At 37.2% G+C, this 23,737-nt stretch overlaps 1 protein-coding gene across 1 annotated transcript in view; it reads right to left on the reverse strand.

Annotated features, from left to right (window-relative positions):
* ROGDI (rogdi atypical leucine zipper) overlaps positions 1–23,737 on the reverse strand; it is a 169,650-nt gene that overhangs the window by 26,121 nt on the left and 119,792 nt on the right. Inside the window, exon 12 of the transcript XR_013927523.1 lies at positions 11,035–11,176. The gene's annotated coding sequence lies outside the window, so the exon portion shown is untranslated. The remainder of the gene's footprint in view (positions 1–11,034; positions 11,177–23,737) is intronic.

Consider the following 23,737-nt stretch of genomic DNA (forward strand, 5'->3'; position numbering starts at 1 on the left):
TCATTTGAGAAAACTTCAAAGTATGAGAGAACATTTCAAATTTTAAGGACTATCATAAATAAGATCCTTGCTGTGTTAGATGTGCATTGCTATCTTTCACATAACATTTAGAACTCCATCCTTAAAGAGAAATGAAATTTTTAAAAATGCAAATGCACATACTTGAGACAAGAAAAAAACTTTTGAGTAAGACTTCTGAAACATATTTGTTGTTGTCTATGCACTCACTGATGCCATGTTAATCAGATGACTCAATAAATTTTATATAGGGTAACAAAAACTAGAAGTAATATCCTAAGACAACAAAGAATTATTCACCATGTAATTGTTACAGCTGATAGCAAACGCTTTCTTTCATGTTTTTTTTCTTATATAACAAGTTTCCTTCAACTTGGTCATAGCAACAACCAGAAAATATCCAGCAAAGTCATTAAGAAAAAGAATAAATGAAGAAGAAGGTGTATTTTAATGATAACCAACAAGTAACATTTTTTGTTCACAAGACTCATTTACCAAGCACAAATGTGTTCATTTCCTTCCTGCTCCATTTTTCAGTCTTGTAACATCAATGAGATAGAAAGCTGCAGAACCCACACTGAACTAAGGCACACCGATCACTTAAGACTAGTACCTTCCTCTCTGTGTCTCACTCATCACACTTTTCCCCCCCAATATAAAACAAATAACAAGGAAATTCTAAGTCTGAACTCTAGAGAACTAAATTAAAATGAGTGCATGAGTCAATTCTCAAGAACAAAAAAGAAATAGATATTGGTCTGCTTACACAGCCCATAATATTTTTGCCTTTCCCTGGAGATAGTATTGGAAAAGACCTTTTTATTAAGCACAGTACCCCTTTTTATTGCAGACAGCGATGTTATACTGTCCTTTATAAACTCATTGTGGGCAACCTTAAAATTCATTGGATTTTGTCTATACTTTTCCTGTCTGCTTATTCCAGAACAACGCAACCATCACAGCAAGAACCATCTCATAATATTTTTTAAGATTTATTTAGAATCAGTTCATTATAATTTGACTTTCTGTTATCTTTTAGCATAAATCCACCTTTTCACTCACTAGTATTTAATTCCTTGATATATTTCAAGAGAGCAATGCATTACATGCCATACTTGCATAGTTTCTTGTAAGGCTGGCTTTTCATTCACAATTAGCCTAGCAGTTTTTCCATGCAACCGTTGACCACAACAGTCTGGAGTATCCTAGATTGCGTCCACTAGCGTCTTTTATGAAGGCATTAATTTCTGCTGTAAACCCCCCCATGCAACAACAACTCAAATTGCATGCACATTTTTGCACTTTTATATCACACAGCAGCTAACAGTTTCCTTCTGATTAGCAAGAAGCTTTTGCACAGTGGTGGAGTTTTGACTCTTGATTGTAATTGCTGGGTCTCCAACTTCAGCAGATTTTCCTGATCTCACATGTTATATTCCTTTACTTTCATCCCATTGCCATCATTACAACCCTCAATACCATTCATTCTTTCCTGTTTAATATTCTACTACTTCTTCAAATTAAGGACATCTTCAAGTCTGAGTTATAAGCAAATTAATTAGCACATTTGTACTTGTTATACCAAGATCACAAGAAAAGTTTCCTGGGATTTCTAAATGCATCAGTTTGGTACTTTCTCCTTCACTGCAAACCATCTTTATAAATTGTGTACTAGCTTCCACTGACCTTTGAATTTTTGCATAAAGATCTACACAGATCATTTGCATCCAAATTAATAATTTTCTATTTGGCATTATGTTTCTGAAATCCAGGTTGATTAAATTCTTTCTCAGTTATTTTCTAAAAATTAATACCTTAAGATCATCTGATTTATCACTGGTAAAGGAACAGCCTGTCATATTCCACTTCCCATTAACATTGTTATTTATTTACTCTTATTGTTAAAAAATGTTCTGAAGACATATTTTATGGAGAGTAGAGCCAAGATCTCACGATAACTGGTTCACTTTCCTCCACTCCTGAATCCTTCACTCCTTTAGCTTTTGTAACACAAAATCCACCCTTTTTAATTTCAGTTTAATATAAGCAGATTTTAACAAGTGATTTCCTGATCTATTGTATTTTCTACAGTAATTCTATAATATCCTCATTAACAACTAAAAGCATAGCTAAAATAGATTCTCACAGATTCAGCAATTACTTTGTGAAGAAATACATCACCTAATACACTCCAGAATATCTAGACATGACTATTGATAACAAAATTTGCTCTTCAATCTGCACTTGGGACACCAGTTTTCCATAAAGGGCACAAATCCCAGTAGTATAAATCAATTTTTGATTTGTCACCCCATCACATTATAATGTACTAAAAATACAAAAGGATTAAAGCTATTAAAATGTCATGTCTCTGCAAAGAAAATGATGAAAAATACAGAAGGAAATGTCCCAGAATAATAGTCTAGGAACAATGATTTTTCGGTCATGGCCTATTCTCACCATGAGTGAGCAAAATACAATAGTCTGTATCACTAGCTGTGTCAGGCTGTGTAATAGGATGAGAGTTTCATATTAGCTTTGTAAATCCTGTTATCATGAGCACAGATTCTGGTTATGAACACAGGTGTTTTGGTTTTTAATCCTAGCCTTCAGAGGGCAGGTATTTGTTTCACCATATCTACTACCCGAGGACGGGAGAGAGAGACTGAAGAAATGCACACTTTTTATTCTAGCCATGGAATTATAAACTCTGCCAGGCAACCAATACATTCAAGTACTGGGCACCATCACTCAACACACTGAACTCATTAGCCCCTCCTTTCATGCATAGTTTCCCTTCAATTCCTTGAACAGCACAGGACAGTCGCAATGGTGGTACAGAGAACAGCATAATCCAGCTGCACGAGGTGATGTAAAGCCTAGAGAATTTAACCAAACTATTCCATCGCTAAATATGGGTTTGTCACTTACATGATTGGAGGGAATAAATCTGATAAACGCATATGACACTAAAGAACGAATGTTGTTTTCAAACAAAACTGTCCCTAAAATCCACTTTGGTTTTTTCTTGAAGAATTTAGATGTTTTTAGATATATGAACAAAGAAGAATATACAAACAATGAAAGGAACAGGTAATGAGGTTGCCCATCATGGGAGTTGGGGGCTTTTCTACAGAACAGCTGTTTTTCCATGCAACATCATTTACAGCATTCAGCTGTATTTCATTAGGTATGTTCTTAGCTATTTAGAACAGTTTACTTATCTTTAGGAAACCATTGTATTTCTGCTGAGGAAATAAAATTATTCTAAAATTGAAGTCACTACAGATATTGTATAAATGCTGTCAGAATGCTGCTGACACACCTCTGTTTCCCAAAGATTTTACAAATTAATTTTAAATGACAGAGGAACTGTACAAATTATGTGCTATTCTAACATCAGCTGTCCCACTATGTTTTCCACATGTTACATGCTTAGAGGGCTAAGAAGGCTAGAAACAATTTAACTAACTAGACCTACATAATTAATGAGCACTCTTTGGCCATTTTTGCTCTTCCTTGCAACTCTATTTTTCTGAAAACTCTCTAAATTACATTTTGTTTCCATGAATATCTGGAGAATCTCACATTCAATAAAGCAGCTAATTATGGCATCTCCAAATGTTAGGATTTGTGGTAAAAATAACACAAAATTTCAAAAGCAAAGAAACAGCATGAAGACCAGTCCCTCCAGATGTAATCCTAACACATAGGTGCTCAAATGCAGTGGCACAACAAGGAAACAATTTGCAACGTTCCTAAAATGCATATATGAGAATAAAAATCTCATTATATTACAATTGTTTATTTTTTTAAGTTAAAGGCAGAACTGTAGTGACTAATAACTGAATATTTATTCTCAACCTTTTAACTATTCTTTTCCTGGTGCGAGAAAACAAGGTCTTTTTTCAAGCACAGAAACTCCATTTCAGAAACCTGAATTGTTAAGCAGCTAACTCTCATGAACTACTAGTCTAAGTACATCTCTATGATGCAAAAGGAAAAGACAAATAGGGCTTCTAATTGAGACCTTTGGGTTAAACACCTATTCCCCATATTCATGGGGAAATACAATGTAAAAGAGAAATGAAGAATTTTCATTTACGGAAATTTTTCTTCGAAAGATTTTTTTACCTTTTGGAAATAGCAAATTACTCAACAATTCTTCGCAACTACAGTGAGATACATCTTTCCAAGAGATTTCTTTTCTATTTAGGTACTTAGTTTTATGAAGTATCCTGAAACATTCTCTCTTGAGTCCATTCAGAGATAAACTGAACTTCCCCAGTTGTGGCTCAGTGGCTTATGGGAATACTGATACTAAAGGTTTACAATTTCAGATGTAAATATTGATGTCCCAAGACAGCTGTCAATGTTTGCAAAAGTTTTAGAAACTGATAATTTGTGTGATACCTAAAAATGTATCATCAGTCTTTAAAATCCACTCTTCTCCAGGCTTACTGGTAGGCATTTGGCTGAATAAATTCTGATTTCTAAAAGGCTTTAACATAGCTGAGCAGACTCTTTCCTTCAAGTTCTCCAAAAGAAACTTCATAAAAATTTGTGGGGAAAAAGACTGGACAGGAAAGATTCACGGGGAAATGACTATACAGGAATTAGGGCACTGTTTTAGAATAAACTCACTCTGGGATCTCAGCAGTGGCTTTTGAAGCATGAGGAGACTTCTTCAGACTTTGCTGGAAGTACACAGCTGCTGGCTGCAGAAAGCCTGTGAATCCATCCATGATTGCTGTTATTTTTTAAAGCACTATACACATCTTTTGAAAAAACAAGTCCTAAATATTTGAATTTAAGGATAGAGAATTATGATTAAAGTTAAGCTTTACCAATTCACTGTACATTGTTCTTCAATGAGCACAATGACCCGCTTCAAGTTTCTGCTCTTGGATTTTTGTGGGTTTGTTCTTCCTCTTAAGTAATCTCAAGATTACATGGAGAACTTCTGGCCACACACAAGAAAGTGTCACGGTTTTGTCTACTAAAGAGATTACGAGCAATAATACAATTATCACTGTACAATTTCAGCAGAAGGACTTACAGCACCATTTGGCTCACTCTCCTATGTGCTTTGCACTCTGTTCTGTGCTAGAAAGGGTATAGAGAAAACCAAGTCCTGAACAGGATAAGAAACGACAGAAGACAGACAATGAATCAAAGCAATCAAAAGTATTTATGAATTAGAACACAAACACAAAGGCCTTCTGGATTTGAACTGGAATTTCCTATACTATAAAGCAATGGCATTCACAAAAGCCGTATTGGTTTTTTTTAGAGCATAATAAATCTCTTCCTCTGCCCTTTCGAAACTTGAAGTTTTGATCAAAGTACGTGACCTGTAACATTAGATGAGAAAGCAAATTCATCTCGTCCCAGGGAAATTATGGAGAGCTGACTTAAAATCCCAGACACAACTCTGCATACAGTTTTCCCTCTGGAGAGATTAAGAGATATAAGCAGATACGACAAATAGTAATCACTCTGTTCAACGTGCTACCAGAAGATGTTAAGAGACCAAGATAACACAGATTTAAGAGCCATGAATAGAATACAGTTTGTTCCTGCAAATTACTGACCTGTTATCAAGTAGCACTTGAGAGACTGGAAACAAGGTACAGCAAAAAACTAAACAGGGCAGCAACATGTAGTTTTAAAGGCTCAGTATCTAATGTTCCCACTAGATTGTACTAGGAATCTGATCTACTCTCTAGAATAACACCATATCTTGTAAAAGGGCAGGCAAACAGCATGTGAATGTCACAATTTTTATCAACCTCCAGCATTTAAACTCATTTAGGATCATTTATAGGCTTTATATTTGCCCTGCTTTCAGCAGCACAGTCCAAAATGCACTCTTTCAGTTGCTATACTGCAAGATCACAAAAATAAAAGTAACAGAAAAGTACATTGACAGAAAGATTGGAATGTTTCACGGCTGTAGGGCAGGTATATATCTTTTTTACAATAACACCACTAAATATAGTCTCTCCTGCCTTCTGAACTTTAATGAAAAAAAAGCCACTTGTAGTTCCAGAGACCCTTAAAAAAATTGGGTTTAAAACATGTCTCCTGCAATAACACTGCCAAAATATACCACAAAAGTTTAACTTTTGGCATCAGAGAACTTCTTACATATGTTCTTTTGCATCCATCACCAGGAAACCATTTATACTTCGCAACAGATCAGCTTCAAGACTTGCTACACTATATACTCTGAGCTGCTGTCATTAAAATCAACTGCTGCAATGAAAAACACAATTAGCAAATGTCAAATGTCTGGAAATAAAATAAATAAAAAAAAAAAAAAGAGGCATTTCCTACAATAAGAATGGGAGTAAAGGTTTATTTGTACTGTAGGGATCAAATTCCTTAGACAGTGCTCTTCAAGCAAGGAAGTGTTACATTTTTTCCTGCATAAATGAAAGCATGTCACTGGACCAGGAATGTAGGGATTAATCAGCGAGATGCAACTTTTTAAAAATCATCAAAAAGTCTAATTAACAGCCATAGAGTATATGCAGTACTTCAACCATATAGCAGGGAAGAAGAACCAAAGAGGGCAAGGATGGGCGTAGAGCAGGGAAATACCCATATTTCTTCATAGCGAAGGTGGACTCTTCAGGAGAAAAGAACAAGATCCTTTCCTGCCACAATCACTCTCTTCTCCAAAGCCTTGAGACTTTCCAAACTGAAACATAAAATTACTGCTGCTGTGGAGTGGGATTTAGTCAGCACATCCCCTCAAGTTTCCCAGTTTCCCTTGGAAGGAAACAGAGTGTGCAGGAGGGGATGGAGTCACTCCGTACTCCAGTGTTACGCCCTGCTGAGATAGTCAGGGACAAGCAGCGAGGTGTATTTCACAGGGCAGCCAGGATATGTCCCCTGGAACCAGGGCAGCCAGAATGAACAGCACCTGGCAGGACCTTTCTCCATGCATGTGTGACCGGTTTCTTAGGCTGAGTTGTCTTTTTTGTATCCAGCTAAGGAACAAAACAGCTCCCACTTGGCAAGGCGGTCTCAGCCTCTGCCTACATTTGCTTCTCTGCCGTGTTACAGCCAAGACAGAACCTCAGAAGCTGCCACACGTGAAGCAGAGCCTGCACAGCTACAGACCCTTACCAACACCACTCTTGACTCCTGACGCCTCCTCAGACCTACCCTCTTTTGCATAAGGAGGAGCTAAACTGCCTCTTCTGCTCCAGGAAGAACATTCAGTATGGACGGAGCACCACTCAACTAATTAATACTGAGAATATTCCTGAAAACCCCTTGTTCTTTCTGTGGCATTTAGATCTCCAGCCAGAGAACTCCACTAGACCAGCTCCCACTACATGGCTGTGAACAACTACTGGCAACATTTGGACCACCCATTCAATTTCATTATTAAGTACAGTGTCTTACCGAAATACCATTTGTTCAATTTAGACTCAAAATCTACCATATTAAAAAGCTTCAGTAATCTGTTGAATAGCTATTTATTCCAGATGGAACTTCACTCAAGCAATATTTTTTTTATTCCAGACTAACATTTTTTTTAAAATAATAACAAAACTTACAAATAAACATTTGCAAGACTTCATTTGAACTAAATTTAAAAAATTTACTTTGGGGTTTTACAATCCAGTTTACTGACTTGAAACAAAAACTTTCATAAGTGACAATACATAAACTTGAAGAGTGCATGGAGCAGTAATAAATAGGGTTTCTACTTGAAGTATTTGAGAGGCTATCTTAAAATCTCTTAGGATTATTTTCTTATGCATAAACCTTGGTATACAATATGATTTAGGAATTAATCACACAACACTAATCAAATGAAATTTCTCCCTACTGCCTATGACCGTATGGAGATCATCAAAATAGAAAGCAGATTTATCTAGTGCAGAGGTTTTGTGCTAAGGTTAGGTCCAAGGTGATTTTTTTTCACTAATAAGTTAAAACAGTAGATATTAAGTACAGTGGCAATGATCCATTCTTAGACTAAAATAGATCTTAATCCACAATTTCTCAAGCTTTCTTCAACAAAAAAATAAATCAAATAAAAACAAAGCAGCAGCAGCAGCTTAAAATCCATTGAAGCATAATTCACATTCAGGAAAAAAAGAAAGATTCACATTGCCAACAGCAAGACTTGAAAGTCTACAGCCCTGTGCTATTTCTGTTTGTATGACTACGCTTTTCTCTGGCAGATTGGCTTTTCACATTTCACCTGGTCTGAAATTCAGCTACAAAATGAGGACATTAAAATCAAAGGGGAAAACTGGTGGAAAGGATGAGCTCCTTGGAGAGAGGAACAGACCTTTGGCACTGTCCTATTCCAGGGACTTAAACATGATTTTCGTAAGGGAAACTGTTATGATATAGTGAATTCCATGGATGTGAACAGCAAGTTCCTGTAGAAGCAGCTATAGTTATTCAAGATTCATTCTTCAAAATAGTTTTAACAAAAATTGTCCATTTTCAAAAAAAAACCTTCATCAAAACAGAAAGTTTCCAGATCTCAACTCCTTAATTTTTCTGCCTTACTTTTTCCTCTCTCTCCAGCTGTTTGGTTTTGGTTTTTTTTTTTTTTTAGAAGAGAGGGATATTATTCTTCATTTTTACTTTTTTTATTTTTACTCTGCTTTTTAAGTCATCTTCAAGCTTGTGTAATCTTTAGAGCTCTAAAATTAAAAAAACAAACAAACAAACAAACCACAAAACAAAACCCTAACAAAATCCCAAAACCCAACAGGTGTGTTTGTGTTGCTTATTCATCAATCTCAGTATAGAAAACCTGTCAAAGAACTGAAGAAAGGAACATAGTACATTCCATTATATTGCACTCACTTCAAAAATGGGATGAAACAGAGAAGAGAAAAATGGAAAAGATAAAAGTTCCTTTCAAAAAATTTATGTTCTAATATTCCTGTATCTCAATATTGATTTAAATACCAAAAATATTTCTTTTAAATTCCTATCAATATTTGGAGGGGAAAAAACAACCAGCCAACCATACAACAAGAAAAAATTGCAAAATTGAAGGCCTCTGAAAATATATAACCAGATCTGGAAGGGCATTTAAGTGTCACCATGTCTTTTTCTATTGGCCTTCTCACCTTCTCAGCAAATGTACAATGTGATACTTCTAACTATTAAAATATTAGAGCTGTAATGCAGTAGATGGTGTATTTATGCAGTAGTATTTATGTAGAGACCCTTTTATGTCACAATCTCCAGGGTTTCTTTTATGTTTTTATCATCTTATGATAAATACTGTTTAGTTCTGGAAAGCCCAGTTTCTGGTCCACAATATAGAAAGAAAAATTTAGAACCACTAGGCTCAGTATAAGGATCCTCAGTGGTTTATATATTGTTCATTAAATACATTACAGAAGTTTTTGCTTTTAAATCTAGAGTCTGCTTTTTCTATGAAAGCTCCTTAAATGATACCTGGCCAAGCTATACAAGCTATCTGTAAAACACTGTCTCTGACAGCTTTTACAGTGAGTTCACAGGTGCAACGGAACTTGGGGAACATTCTCAAGTTTTCCAGCTGAGCAAATACTCAACAATTCATACATTCACTTGAATCCTTCACACCTTGAAGATTCTCTTCAGTTCATCCCATTTGAAAAGTTATGGGGTTTTTTTGTTTTTCTTGAACCTAATTCATTTTTTTCTTCTCCTTTTTCTTTGTTTTTTTCCAGAAACAAAAAACACGAGCATTCTCTCTTTCATCTGTTTTCAGTGAGTTAGCAATGGCATTTCCCCCCAAATATATATAAAGTTAAATCTGAAGGGGGGAGACCTGCAAAAAATGATCTTAAACCCCATACAAAATCCCATTAAATGTGCATGATCTAGTTTCTCTACAAGTTTACATTTATGCCTTCTCAGAAAGGATTAAAACCCCTCCACTTTTCTTGTAACACGGAAAAACGGTACCATGTCATTATTACTGGAACCATAATAAATGTATTGTTAATTTTTCACCAAACATCTCATGACTAACCATAAACCTTATATCAAGCTGAAGGAATGTTACATATCTGACCATTTAGCAGCAGTAACAATCCATCTGTTGTGCATTATTACTTCTATGAATCATAAACTTAATTTTAAATTAGGTGATTAAATAGTGGCATAATTCACTGAGATGTTAAAGAGACAATATTTTGTTTGTGGTTCCCGCTGTTTACCTGTAATTACATTAGCTGAAGCTTAGGGCATAACTATATGAAGTCCTTTAATGACTGGAAACGAACACCAGTTTTTGTGTTTAGAAGTCAGAAGAGTAACAGAGTTTTGGAGATAATAATCTCGAGGGAAAAAAAGTAAGTTGATACTGTCATTCCATGTGATGTCCATGGACACTTTTGAGTGATAAAGTAGAACAAGATAATGATTGTTTTTTCCACCGTGTTACTACTAGTGAAGCACACTAGCCTTCCACTTATAGCCTAATACTGGGTACAGTTATTGCAGGTCTGAGTGGTGGGATGGTAACACCACCTTACCAAAAATGTTGAAACTATTTCATTTCAAACACATAGGGGTTTTCCACATCCTATGAAATTCTTCCTTTCACCTTTTCTTACTTTACTGATTAAACCACAGGCAGATTTCCTATTGACTTAACTCAAGCAGAGAAAAACAAAAGATGCTTTTTTTCAAATAAAAACAGGAAAAAATGTTTATGAAGCATTCTCAGAGATTCAACTTTTTTCCAAATATCAAACTACTGTATTGCTGGCAGGGATATGCCATGAAATAGGATGAAGTGCAAACACTCATTATCTTTTGGTTCCACTAGGCTGATATCCTTCACGTTTGTTGGGCCGTGGCCTTGCTCTTACATACTTGCTTCTGTACGTGAAAACTTTGTGTATGGAATGGATTGTCCCTGTTTAACTGCAAATCCTATCACCCAGATTGATTTATATTTGAGCCTGAAGCATTGCTGCTATTGCTAATAAGCATACTGCCGGGACTGTACCAGGACCCACACCTACTTACCGTCTGAAGATCCCATGAAGTACAGAGCTCATTGCATGATTCAGGCTTTGAATATCACCTGCAGTGTTATTGGATCTTGTGACAGCTCATCCACAGCACATCAAAAGCTTTCAAGCTTGATGGAATTTCTGATGAAAAAGTCCTGTAGGATGCAATAGGAATGTTACCAAATATAGGTCATGTGTTTTAAATGTCAATCAGCTTAATAATATAACCAGCCTTTTCAGTTCTGCAAAACATGTTAGCAGCAGTTATACGTGACTCCTTTGTACCAGGCTCTAAACCTACAAAAATCAATTTTTGCCCTAGGCAGCTACTACATAACTTTATGGAGTCACCCTGTGGAAGCAGGAAGAAACGCAGAGGACCTATGCTGGGTGCCCAGGAGATCAATACAAGAGACAGAATATATAAGTGGTGAGCTCTCTCTACTTCTGGGTGCTTTAGTGGGAGGAGAACATTTAATTTAATTAATGTTCTAGCCTGAAGTATTCAATAATAAACAATAATTAATTTAAATCTCTCTAAAACTATTAGCAAGAGAAATCAATGTTTGTGTTACTTATCTTAGCTGATCTAGTGTGTGATGCTTCTTCCTAACTTTAAATACCATGAAAAATATGTGCAGTCAAAGCCTAGTTCAAAAGCTAAGAAGTCAACAGGAATCTTCTCATTGACCTCAGCAGGCTTCAGGATGCTTTAAGCAACTTGTAGCTGCACAGGAAGGAGGCATACATTCACCAGTACTTTGCTTTGAAACATGACTTAAAAAAACCAAACCAAAACAAAACACCAAACAAAAAACCCAAACCAAAAAGAAACTAAAGAATTGGGACACCTAACATTTGGTTGAAGTGATCATTTAATTGCAGACTGTAAATGGTGTCTACTCACAGTGCAGAAAACCTGTGCTTTCAGAAGTACGAGGAGACCACAAAATAAGAACAACAAGGTGCAGAGTAATAACGTCCTCCCTCTGCTCAACTGCTGAGTTGGAAGGGTGCCTGTTCCTTAGCATTTTGTATGATTTTGTGCCTGTTACATATTCCGCTGCTTAATAAATTTATCCTGACAAAGAAAGCATAATCTTTCCTGAGATAGCATAGTTATTATCTTCCCCAGATGATGAATTGGTTTTCTTCTTTCTGGAAGTGGCAGAACAGAACACCAGTCATAGCTAACCAGTGGCTGGTGCTAGGGATTCAACCATTTTGAAGTAAGCATTACAGTTTTTTATTATAAGGAATTGACAAAGCTGTCTTTGAGCTTCTCTTTATTACTCCCTGGTTTTGCAAATTTTATTTGCTACTAGGAAACAACAGTTCTCATTACATTTGCTGTAGGTGATGTCAGAACATCCCCATCAAAATGGCTCATCAGCCTCGTGCATATCCCTGTCAGTCATGCCACGGGCACATCACTAAGGCAAGACATCCTGAAATGTTCTTATAGCTACATAACTGCCCTAATAATGACATGCAGCTGCCTGTAGCGGACTGCCTGTAGCAGCTGATAAATTCATAGTCTACTTGCTGTCCAGTTTTCACTGTGCTGTAATAAAATGCTATTGACAGGTGTAGATATAAGGGGTGAACAAGGTTCTGCCCCTTGAGTTGCTTGTCTTTTAATGACTGTATCGGGAATGCAGAACCAAGCAGTACAGTAGGGCTTTAATGAAATTTTGAGCAAAACACTGCTAACGTGCATAGATCCAGGCTCTGACACATCCTGCAGAATGAGCTATTCAGCCCAAGGAAATTACTGCACAGTATATGTTTGGCAAGTATGGATTACGACTGACCTGCCATCTGGCACTAAAGAAAACAGTGTCACTCTTCCAGCATAGAGCAGGCACCGGGGAGCCTGTGATTACTTTGCTAGACAATACTTTGCTTGAATGAAAAATATTGCACAGCCTCATTAATTGCATATTTTAACTCTACATGACTGTAATAGTTTGCCGTAAAAATAAAGTTTATGAAGCTGAAGTACATACCAGCACAATGGAAAAAGAGATGGGAAACCTACAACTGAGAGACTCATTAATTCTTAAATTTTTTCTGTCCTGAAAAGGTAGGAAATTGCCAGTATTACACTCAGTCCAATAATCATTTAGAGAGAATCGCATGTAGCACCCTGAACTTCAAAACAGAAAATTGTACATTAGATGGAAAGCAGGAAAAGTCAGCGAGCCCTAATGCCAGGAAAAAAATCTATTTTCAAGGACATGGCCTTAGCAATAGAACATAGAGAAATACCACAAAAGCTTACCAGAAGTGCAACACTTATCTGTAGAAGTGACGCTATTATCTCATGAAATCTCAAAAAAAGCCCCATTTCTACAGAGCTGATTCAAGGATGGGTATACTTTTTATAATTTTCTCAAATTAGCTCTTCTATCACCTCATCTGAGCGTTACTGTATTATGTTGCTCGAAAAAAGGATATCTTGGATTGAGTTCTGAATTCGTTGTTCAGGCAAACCTCCTTGTATGTCTCCTGACTGACATTGTGTTATTAGCAATTATCTCTGATGGCCAAAAGAAATTTACTAAACCATAAAGAAAGTACCCATTCCAAAAGTATCCCAGGTAAGTTGATGGGAAAAACAGTAAATGGGTATTTGAAGAACAATGTAAACTCCCAGCTGGAAGTCATAGTAGGGAGCCTTCTCTGCATGGGATTCTTCTAAAAATCAAGACCAATAAACAGGAGACAGAAGATCAAATTTATCTTTAGACTTCGAGTTTTATCTGAACTGTATAAATAAATAACACCAAGTTACTTATTTGCTTACATTTTGAATAGATGTATCTTCCCCTCTCAGATCCGATGAATATAATGTAGATGATCAAAATTAAATACAGAATGAATCACTTCTTACACAGAATGTCAGTTCAAACTGATATTATTAGGGACAACATGCCAGTCCAGCCATTGCCACTGGAGATGTGCAGAACCTTTAGTACCTGTTTTTGGCAGAAGTGCAGCAATTTTAGTAAAGATTCCTGAAAATGTGCCTAGCTTTCCCCTACCATTCTTAGAAAATGCTACCAGCTGCAGAGCCTTTTTTCTATTTCTATTACTGATAATGTACAGACTAATTTCTGCCAAGACAGTAAACATAGAGAACCAGCTTCTTCACTGAAAACAGTTCAATAAAATTATGCCACAGAGAATCTGCCTGTCAGCCTTGCCACAATCTGCCAAGTACATAATTCAGACACATCCATTTGCCCCTCCCCCCCAAGTTAAAACTTTCGGCTCTAAATACCTTTTTGTTTCATTGTAGATTAAGAGAGAATAGCCACTTCCAGTTTTGTAAGTGAACACTTTTCCCCTTTTAAAAAAATCAAAATTTGTTCTTGAGAGAATACAGAAAAGATGAAGGAAAAACTCCTACAACTGAGTTTCCCACCTACCATTTGTGTTACAAAGATAAGTAAGGAAAACATAGATGTATGTATCTCTTTTCCATAGTTCTAGCCAAAATAACTATGCACACAAAGCCAACAAAGAGAAAAATGCAGCTGGGAGGATTATGCTCTTTCAGGGTAGCAAACCTGTAGTCTGAAGTTTTCACAGCTGCTTCACATTTGCTTTTCCTCAGCAAACAATAATTTGGAGATGAACTGGCAAAAAGCTAATAGTCACTATAAATAATATCCTCTTAAAATACTCTCATAGAAATCTAAGTAGTTATTTTTACTTAAAGCCTTTTTAATATAGCACAAATTTTCAAGATAATAAAGAAAAACTTGTACAAACATGGTAGGTCAGTACCTACAGCTGCAGTACTCAATACAAGACATAAACAGGCACATTACCAGAAAAAAATAGATGCTATAGTATAAGTTGAATTTAGGTACCTCAGCATTAATACGCATATATAGAAATATTAATTGTTGTAAACACTGTATCACCCGCAGTCCATTTTTAAGTAAAAGTCAGAAGAAAAAGCCTTCAAGGTAATACTATCTGTATTACTAAAAGAATTGGAGAATTGACACTGTACCTATGTGTATACACCAGTACTGGAGAATATAAAAATCAGACAAAGACAACATACAAAATTCTTCTAAATACTATGTGCATTTGAAACACAGTCCTATTTTTGAAACCATGGTTTTGATATTCTTTCCATTCTGTCTCTACCTTTGTAAACCCAGGCACAGTTAGAAGCCGTAGAAGTAGTAAAGCTGCCTTGGTTATGGCTTGGCTGCTTTATTTTATTGCATTATGTCACACATTCCTCTATAACAAAAAGCCACCGAAACAGGACAATCTTGCAATAGAGTTGCTGCCTGGTAAGCTTGATTGCTGCTTTGTTTTCCTACCTGTCCTGTGACTCCAATGACCTTTATCATTAGTGCAGCACGAGAGGCAGGACCACACACAGGTTATTTCATCTACCCAGGACAGGTTATGTGAACAGTCCCCAAGGAAGTGTTTTATCCTCACTTTTATCAACTAGGTCTGCTCCGTGTAAATCTGTCAGGTTACCCGGGTTCAGGGAAATTTACTGCTCAGCACAGCGGTGGCAAAAATTGGGTCTTGAAAGAAATGCCCTGTGATTGCTTTCCAGAGCAGTTCATTGAAGAGCTGCCAAGATTTCATTTCTTCGTACAAACAGAAACTGGCCCTCATCCCTCTGTCACTGCTTGTTTCACATGGTGAGGTGGAGTGTGCTAGATGGTGGCAAAGAGAAGGCAACAAGCCAAGGTCTAAGACGGCAGAGTACTTTAAAATGACAAATGGCATTAACTGACGGATGCCTGCCGCAGCTCCTTCACCTGTAATGCAGATGACACTGAGTCTCCAAATGCGAGGAACAAAGGACTAACATATCTTAGAGGTGATGTCGCTACATGGTTATATCAGTAGAGGACCTCCTCTGTAGATGTTTAAATATACTGAAAAAATAATTAAATTACCGTTTCAAACAATATAAATGAGTACAACAAAAACTGTATACTTCTCTCTTGTCCAAAGGTCCAGCAAGCTGTCTCAAAGGCCAGCACAGCCTTGGCTAACTGGCACCAAAGGGATCACAGGAATTAGCGACCCCATTAATCACAATGAACAGGGAGCAAATGTTAATTTGCTCATACTAACACACAGGTCTGACTGAAAGTGAGGTGAATAATGAACTTTCCGGACTCTGCTGTTAATATTGATGAATCTTAAATAATGAACTGCTCAGGACTTGCAGTCCCTTTTAGGAACAGTCTCTTCTTCACGCAGTTTTGAGACACTCGTGCCTTTTCAACAGCATTGTGTGATTAGAAACGACACCAGCACACACCTTCAATAGCACTGCTGAGCTTTATAAAACTGAACAGCAGCACCAGACAGTGGTTCCACTGAATCAGGGTATTCCTGGCCATTGCTTAGTTTCCTTCATACGCCCCATATACCATACTATTAGATCTAAGGGAGCACTGCTTTATCTGCTGCTATTCCAAAATCATGGTCTCACCTTCTTCATATTAAAATTATCTCATCTCTCTACTTGATCTTTCATCTCACTTTTCAACTCAAAATTAGCTTTGGTAAAATTAATGAATACCTGAAAAGGAGTGTCAGTAGTATTTTAGATTGATTTTTAGTCTTCGAAATCCCTCAGAGGAACCCCATGTCATACTATGAGAAATTATTATTCTGCAACAATAGTGAAACGTTTTTTACCATGGAATACAGAATACCAAACTACTCATTTAAATAAGCAAATAGATATATAAGCATGAGCTATTGAGAAAAAAATATCTCAGTCTAAAAAAACAACAGAAGTGTGGTTTCACATCAGTTAAAGACAATCTACTGCCCAAAAGAAGATCTGGGGGAGGGAGTGGCGGTTAGGGGTTGTTTAGGGCTTCTTTTATAGTTTTAGACAGATACAGAGGCTATTTCAGGATTTTACATCTGAGTTAGTATTAGCTGCAAATACACTGTGTCCAAATCAACATCCATGCCTAAGTCGCTTCTATAATAAAAAAAAAACATAACTGCAAGCATATGAAAAACCTGAATAAGAGAAGCAATAAACCAGTACAACTGATTTCTTCCTTTATACAGCTTACACCTGGGAAAGTCTATTTGAAAGGACTTACTTAAAGAAAAACCTAAAAATCAGGCCCAAGGCACTGGATGGATAAGCATCATTTATCCCTAACGCTTCCACAGCTGAGCCAAGGTGGCTACCACAGCAATGATGTTAGCTGGTCTTGTGTTTCTTTACCACCAAACACTCTCCAACTGTTGCTGTCCTCAGCCTTCTGACTTCATGTACATCAGTACACCTACTACAGCCACAAGGTACTGATTATACACGTAGGCAGAATATCTTTATTCTTTCAGACTCCAAACTTGAGCTGACTTGCTTCTGAGCTCTGAAAATAACACGCTACTCACTGCCTGTTTCTCAGCCCTCACAGATTAATTAGATCCTTTTTCTGAAGAGACAGACTACCTCATATTGGGCATGAAATAGTAAACAGCTTTCAACCTCTTCTAAAGTCATCTACACAATATGCTAATGAGAAAAAATATTTACTCCAATTTCCTGAATCAATGAAATGATAAAAGCTATCGCTTATGAAAAGAGTTATGGTTCTTTCATAAGGGGTGTTCTTACCAAATAATTTGTTCGACAAACCATCCGATACAATTTAAAGGAAAATAAATTTAGTTTTTTGAATACACACAGATTATTTCCTATTCTTATGTTAAGCTTGTTCATTCTGGCTTTTCCTTTACACTGCATACTCCTCTTAAGACTATTCACTCTTCTGTCAAATACTGTCTTTTCTTTTTCTCTCTGTTCTCTTATCTCCAAGGCTCTACCTTGCACCTTCTCATCATCATCTCATTCAAAAAATTTTTGATGGCCTGGAACTGAAGTTTTAAGTTCGTGAGAAATAAGCATTTCCCATTAGAAAGAGTCATCTTCCTTGAGGAAAACCTAGTACACTGATGCTTCAGAACATGTTTCTAATTGTATTTATTCATTTCCAAATGTTAATGGGTTTAATTTCAACTAGATAATTCACTTTCATCAACAAATGTTACCTCCAGTACCAAATTACCTAAGCAAAACAGCAGCAATGCCACTCAGTGTCTACAGGTCACTGCTGGAGCACCTGAAACTCCATACAAGTCTGACAGTGGTAATCCATCATACCCTGGTATCATTTGACACATATCTTCCTCGCAGTCCTTCATGTTGTTGGCAATACAAGTTGAGCATTAACACAGAGAATGTCCTTGTGGCTGGCAGAGAATTCAATTAGTAATTCTTTTGCTTTTCCACAGTGAATTGCCATGTAAAATAGCAAAAAAACTGTTCAGTCCTCCTAATCTCTACAAAGGGCTTCAGGTTTTCAGAAATCTGATATATCAGCAACAGTTTCCTCATCTGCTCGCAACAGCTGTCTCCTTCCTTGGGTATTTACCTCAAGCAGACGTGTAGAAACCCACGCATTTGGAGGATGTTTTTGTTGTACATAGCCCTGGACTCACACACAGGTCTCATCGCAGCTTGCAGCACTCCAGCCCAGCCCAGCCCAGCCCTCACTGCTGTTCCTGCCTCAGGGCAAAGCGGGATTCTGCAATGACACCAAAGCTGAACAGCTGGCTAAGGTCTTGCCAGGGGTCTGTCATCTTTGATAACAGATCCTTCCTACTTCCAACATTCATCATTTTACTGCTGTGTGCTTTCCATTACACATGTATTTATGCGCATTTAAAAACTGAGATGTTTGACTTCAGAAACATCTTAATTAAATAAGTATAACAAGATGGCTAACATTCATCCTGAAAGAAACTACAGACCTAATCATAAGGTGAAAATGTGAGAAACGGGAATAACCAGTCTTGGATTTGGTTAAAGGCTTCACAGTGCCTACAGCTGGATGATTTCAACAGCTTTTTACCCCTTTCCTCAGTGATTATAACCACTTTGAAAAGTTTGATTATAATTTTCTTCTAAGGGCTCATTTTATAAACTAGGCCCAATTTGATTCATATCCTCCATCAGCTTCAGGAGACTAGAAATCAGCCATCATTATCATCTCACTTCCATTTTAGAGAATTTGCTGTTCCCACAAAGCCATTTGAACCCACACATCCTTGCTGTGCCTGGTGTTCAAAACCTGCATCATCAGTGAGCTCTGGGGTTATTTTAGCCCTTATTTTTCTGGATGCCCCTCACACCTGCCAATGGCAGTTTTAGGCAAATCTTTACAGAATTGACTTTCTAAAAAGGGGGGGAAAAATACATACTTGAAAAGCAAACCTGAAGCTAAGGATAGCATAGTATGACTAGCCAGCTGTAGTCAGAGTTTAGTATTTCCAAACATAAGCCCATGGTTCTGCATGATACCATATACGTATTTCAGGATAGGAGTGTTAACACTGTAGGGGGAAAAAACAGCTATAGTAAAGTAATACTTCTTTCCTTGAGAATTAACAGAAAAGATATCTTTTAAAAGAAACTTTAAAGAAGTATCCATTAATATTATGTGTGTTTTGATACCATGTCTTACTTTAAAGTAAGAAGTTCTTTATTTCTTTTACTAACAAAGAGCAACTGCGGGCTTCCAGTTACGTGGTTTTCTTTGTTTGTTTCTTTCTTCTGCTACTCTTGATTAACTAGAAAAAAAATCTGAGAAAGATATGATTGTGTGTTTCACTGCTGTTTAAAAGGTCTGTAAACAAAAAGCTGAAGCAGTTTTTAAAAACATAAATGAGTAAATCATACACAATCATCTGGCTTTCAGAATGAGAGAGAAACTCTATGCTTAATGATCAGTTGGGCTGGCCAAAAAAAAAAAAATCACACTGACAGCTCAAGTAGCACTTGGTGAAAGATGGAGGAATGAGATCTTTAGTTCCCAATTCATTTTCGAATCAGTAAAAATGTAGTATCATCAGGATCCTACACTTGTTCAGTATCTTGGAGGACATAATCAGAGGCATGAAACAGTCAGAAAAAGATACATACCTACTCCAGAGAATAAATATAAACATATACAACTGGCTTTTCGGAGTGAGCAGACCGAATAGAAAGCAAAAGCTTATTTAAGATTAAACCAGAGGTGTCATCCAAAGTTTACAGGCCTGTAAAATACACTGCCTCTCCCTCTCCCGGCTCGTTTTCCTGGATTCTGCCTTCTCACAAAAAGCTCTCCAGGGATACATTGTTTTCTCCCAATTCCCTTTACGTTTTCCCAGCCACTCCACTCTCCAAAGCATGAACTGAACTGCCTGACACTTCCCTTTCCAGCACTCTCTTACAGATGAATTTCTGTATATATTCCCACTGACTTCAGTGACTACTTTAAATATATCACTGCTGCGGCTGACTCAGTGGCACATTCCGCTCACCTCTGAGAGCTCCATGGAAGCACCCCAGAGAGAGCAGTCTTAACCTGCTTCAGGACTAACAGGCATCCCGACCCACCTGAACTTCTGCAGTTTTGGTATGGAAAGCTCGCAGGTACCACTGGAATGAAGTGCAAGAGGCACTGAAGAGAGGCAGCTCCCTCTTCTTCTAGGTCCCACTGTTATCCAGCTGCCTGTTTGCCTCCCAGGCCCTTCAGGACTCTGCAACCTTTGGCAGTTTGACACTGAACTTTTACTCATACAGGAAAAATCAGAAACTATTACAAGCTTTGCATGTACTTTTAAAAGAAAAAGGGAAGGGGGCGGGGGGTGGGGGGTGGGAGGGGGAAGTCAACATGATGCCTGACATGAGACCAAGTGAACTGGATGCCCAAACAACTGAATTTTCAAAGAGAATTTTATATGCTCCAACTGTTTCAGCTCCCCCCACCCTGTCAGCCCCAGCCATTTCCCAGGCATGTGCTGCGGACAGAGCCCAGCCATTCTGGGATCAGGTGCTGCCTCCAGGCAGCATCGCTGGGAAGGCGTTCGATTCATGGTGCAGCTTTTGAAATAGACCTCTGGAGCACGTCAAATACTGTTAATGCCTGTGGTGCACTTAGATGGAGTGATTTGTATCACGTTTGGATTCAAATTGGTTCAACCTTTGCCATATAGGTTAAGATTTAGAATTAGTTTTGCCCCATAAAGCTCAGGTCAGTATAGTAATTGGTGCCAATATGAAATTGGAGTAATCGAACCGGAAGGGCCAAAACAATACAAGGAAAACCTACTCCCAAAAGCTAAAGCTTTAACTGAGAGAACAAGTAAACGAGCATGCGAACAAACATACTATTCTTCCATTTTGTTTTTTGCTATTAAAAAAGTACCATTTGCCAAAAAAGGTTTTCCTCAATATTTTCTTTTATCTTCAGATTTGTTCTTATAACTAAAAGGTATCACTAACAGGTGAAAACTAACTCTGGCTTGTTCTATTAATTCATTAAATAGGCTTTAATGTGCTTGCTAAGCAAGGCCCACGATACCTTAACAGGAACTTAACTCTGCAGCCTACCCATATACAGGGCAAGAAGCACCTTCAGTTCTTTAATGGCTGCATGCTTGGCAACTCTGCCAAGAGGAGTGTTTTCCTTCCTACAAATAAAAAAATACATTTCTTTCTCATTTACCTCAGTGTTTAAGCCATTCACAGCAAAGAAAAATGGGCTTGAAATTGCCCATTTCAATCAATGGTTATTAAATAGTATATCTACAGCTACATCTACATGACACTATTATCAGTTTCATTGATTTCACAGAGAATTTATCCATAATCCAGAGGATGCTGGAGAGGATTAGATAAGAAAAACACAAACACGAACAACTCTTTGCCCTTTGCAGCATCTACTCTCAACCAGTCTGTTTTTAAATCAGTGATCTCTATTCATATTTGCAGGATAAATAAATAAATAAGAACCAACAGTACCTCCCAGTTAGCAGTGGGGCAGTTTTTCCCTTCGTATCTTTAAACATCTGCAAGTTCAACACAGCAGTGTGAGCCAAACCAGCCTATCGGACCTGCCTGTGGCCAGTACACAGGGTGACAGCTGCTTTTAGAAATCAAAATCTCACTAGGTTGAGTACATCCCGTTTGCATCACCCCTGAACATCCACCTTGTACTGTCAGAGGGATGAGCTTCTCCTATGAAGGGCAAGAGGTTCATTTACATATCTGTAAAGATTTCTGTTGCATCCCCAATCAGTCTACACTGGAAATTGGAATTGGACTATATGCCTCATAAGAGCAAGTTATGATGAAATTCAGCATCTGTATAGAACAAGAATATTATTCAAGGTTTGAGAATGCCATTGCATTCCAGTTTGAGGATGCCTGGGGACTAATACAACTCAATCCATTATAATGCACTACAAAACACTCAAATTTTATGCTAAGTAAGTTTGACCTTGCTCTATCCTATTAATATCTATTCTGCCCCATTAATATCAGCTTTATTAAGCATAATGACTCCAGAGCATTTCCAAAGACTTCACAAGTTTGGAATTGCAGAGATCATTCCCATTTGTTCAAAACAGGCAGAATTTACAAGTCTTTCTGGACACAACGTAAATTATGAGTTTGACAGACAGAGGTAGACTGATATTCTAAAAAAAATGTTTCCGGTCAAAATATATATGGGGGATTTTCTTTCTTGTATGTCTTGATTTACCAGGGGTAAATTATGTTCATTGATAATGCATTTGTATATTAGTATTTAGAATTAGTATTGCTAATGGATTGCCATTAATTTGAAATTAATTACTGTTATCTTGTCACAAGGCATGGCATTTTATTTTTTAGACAAACTGCTAAAAGCAGTTTATTCAAATGGAAGACAGTAACATACATGAGATCAATGCATCTAATTAATCTGGCTGACAGTTTTGCATTTTGAATACTAGATGGTAAGAATGGAAGCAAGCTGGAATTACTCAGTAATTCAGTGGGCAGTAAGTAAAGCAAGTATAAAATAGTCATACAGGAGGATATAGACTATGTCATCAGTGAGATGTTCCCTGAAATAGGTATTATAGAAAGGTATGTAAAGGAGACGATAGGAACATTCTACGCTGTGGATTTTGCAGCTTGAAGCAGCTGCATTTGGTAGCCCCTCTGGAACGGCTGAGTCCAGGCAAAGCGACCTGACAACAACTTCATGGCTACAAGAGTTGCTTTAAAACAGTGTGCTGCAAATCTGTACCAAATATAATTAATATTAGCTATCCATGCAAATCCATGAGTGTCCATACAGACAGTTAGTGCAAAATAGCCATGGTAATGTAAATTTATAACATAATTTACAGTGCATTAACTTCTCTGTGTCAAAATACTCACAGTATTAACAATAGTTTTGCAGACTTTTGGAACCAATGCCAAGCTGTTAAAGTGTTTGCCAACTTCATGGTCTGTGTTCCATATCTAAGTGTGTCTCAGAGGCAATTTGTGCAGAGCATAAAACACAACCAGAGGTTATAATGATAGATCAGTGCCCTTCCTTAAAATTGCGGTCTAAACCAGAATTATAGGCAAGCTGTACAGACTAATCCCAGTACATTTTTTCTGGCTCTAATATGTTTAAACCTCTTGTGTTATCTACTATTAATGGATTTTTACATTAGTACCTCATGACATTTTTATGGAAAATAATAACATCAAGTAAATACCTGTTTAACTGTGATTTAGAAAGCACAAATATTTGTTCAATGTTCGTGTTCAAACATTCCATGAATTCTGAAATTGCTTCAGAAAGAATCAGACCGTAAAA

The sequence above is a fragment of the Falco punctatus genome (genome assembly GCF_963210335.1).
Source record: "Falco punctatus genome assembly, chromosome: 4".
NCBI classification, from domain to species: domain Eukaryota; kingdom Metazoa; phylum Chordata; class Aves; order Falconiformes; family Falconidae; genus Falco; species Falco punctatus.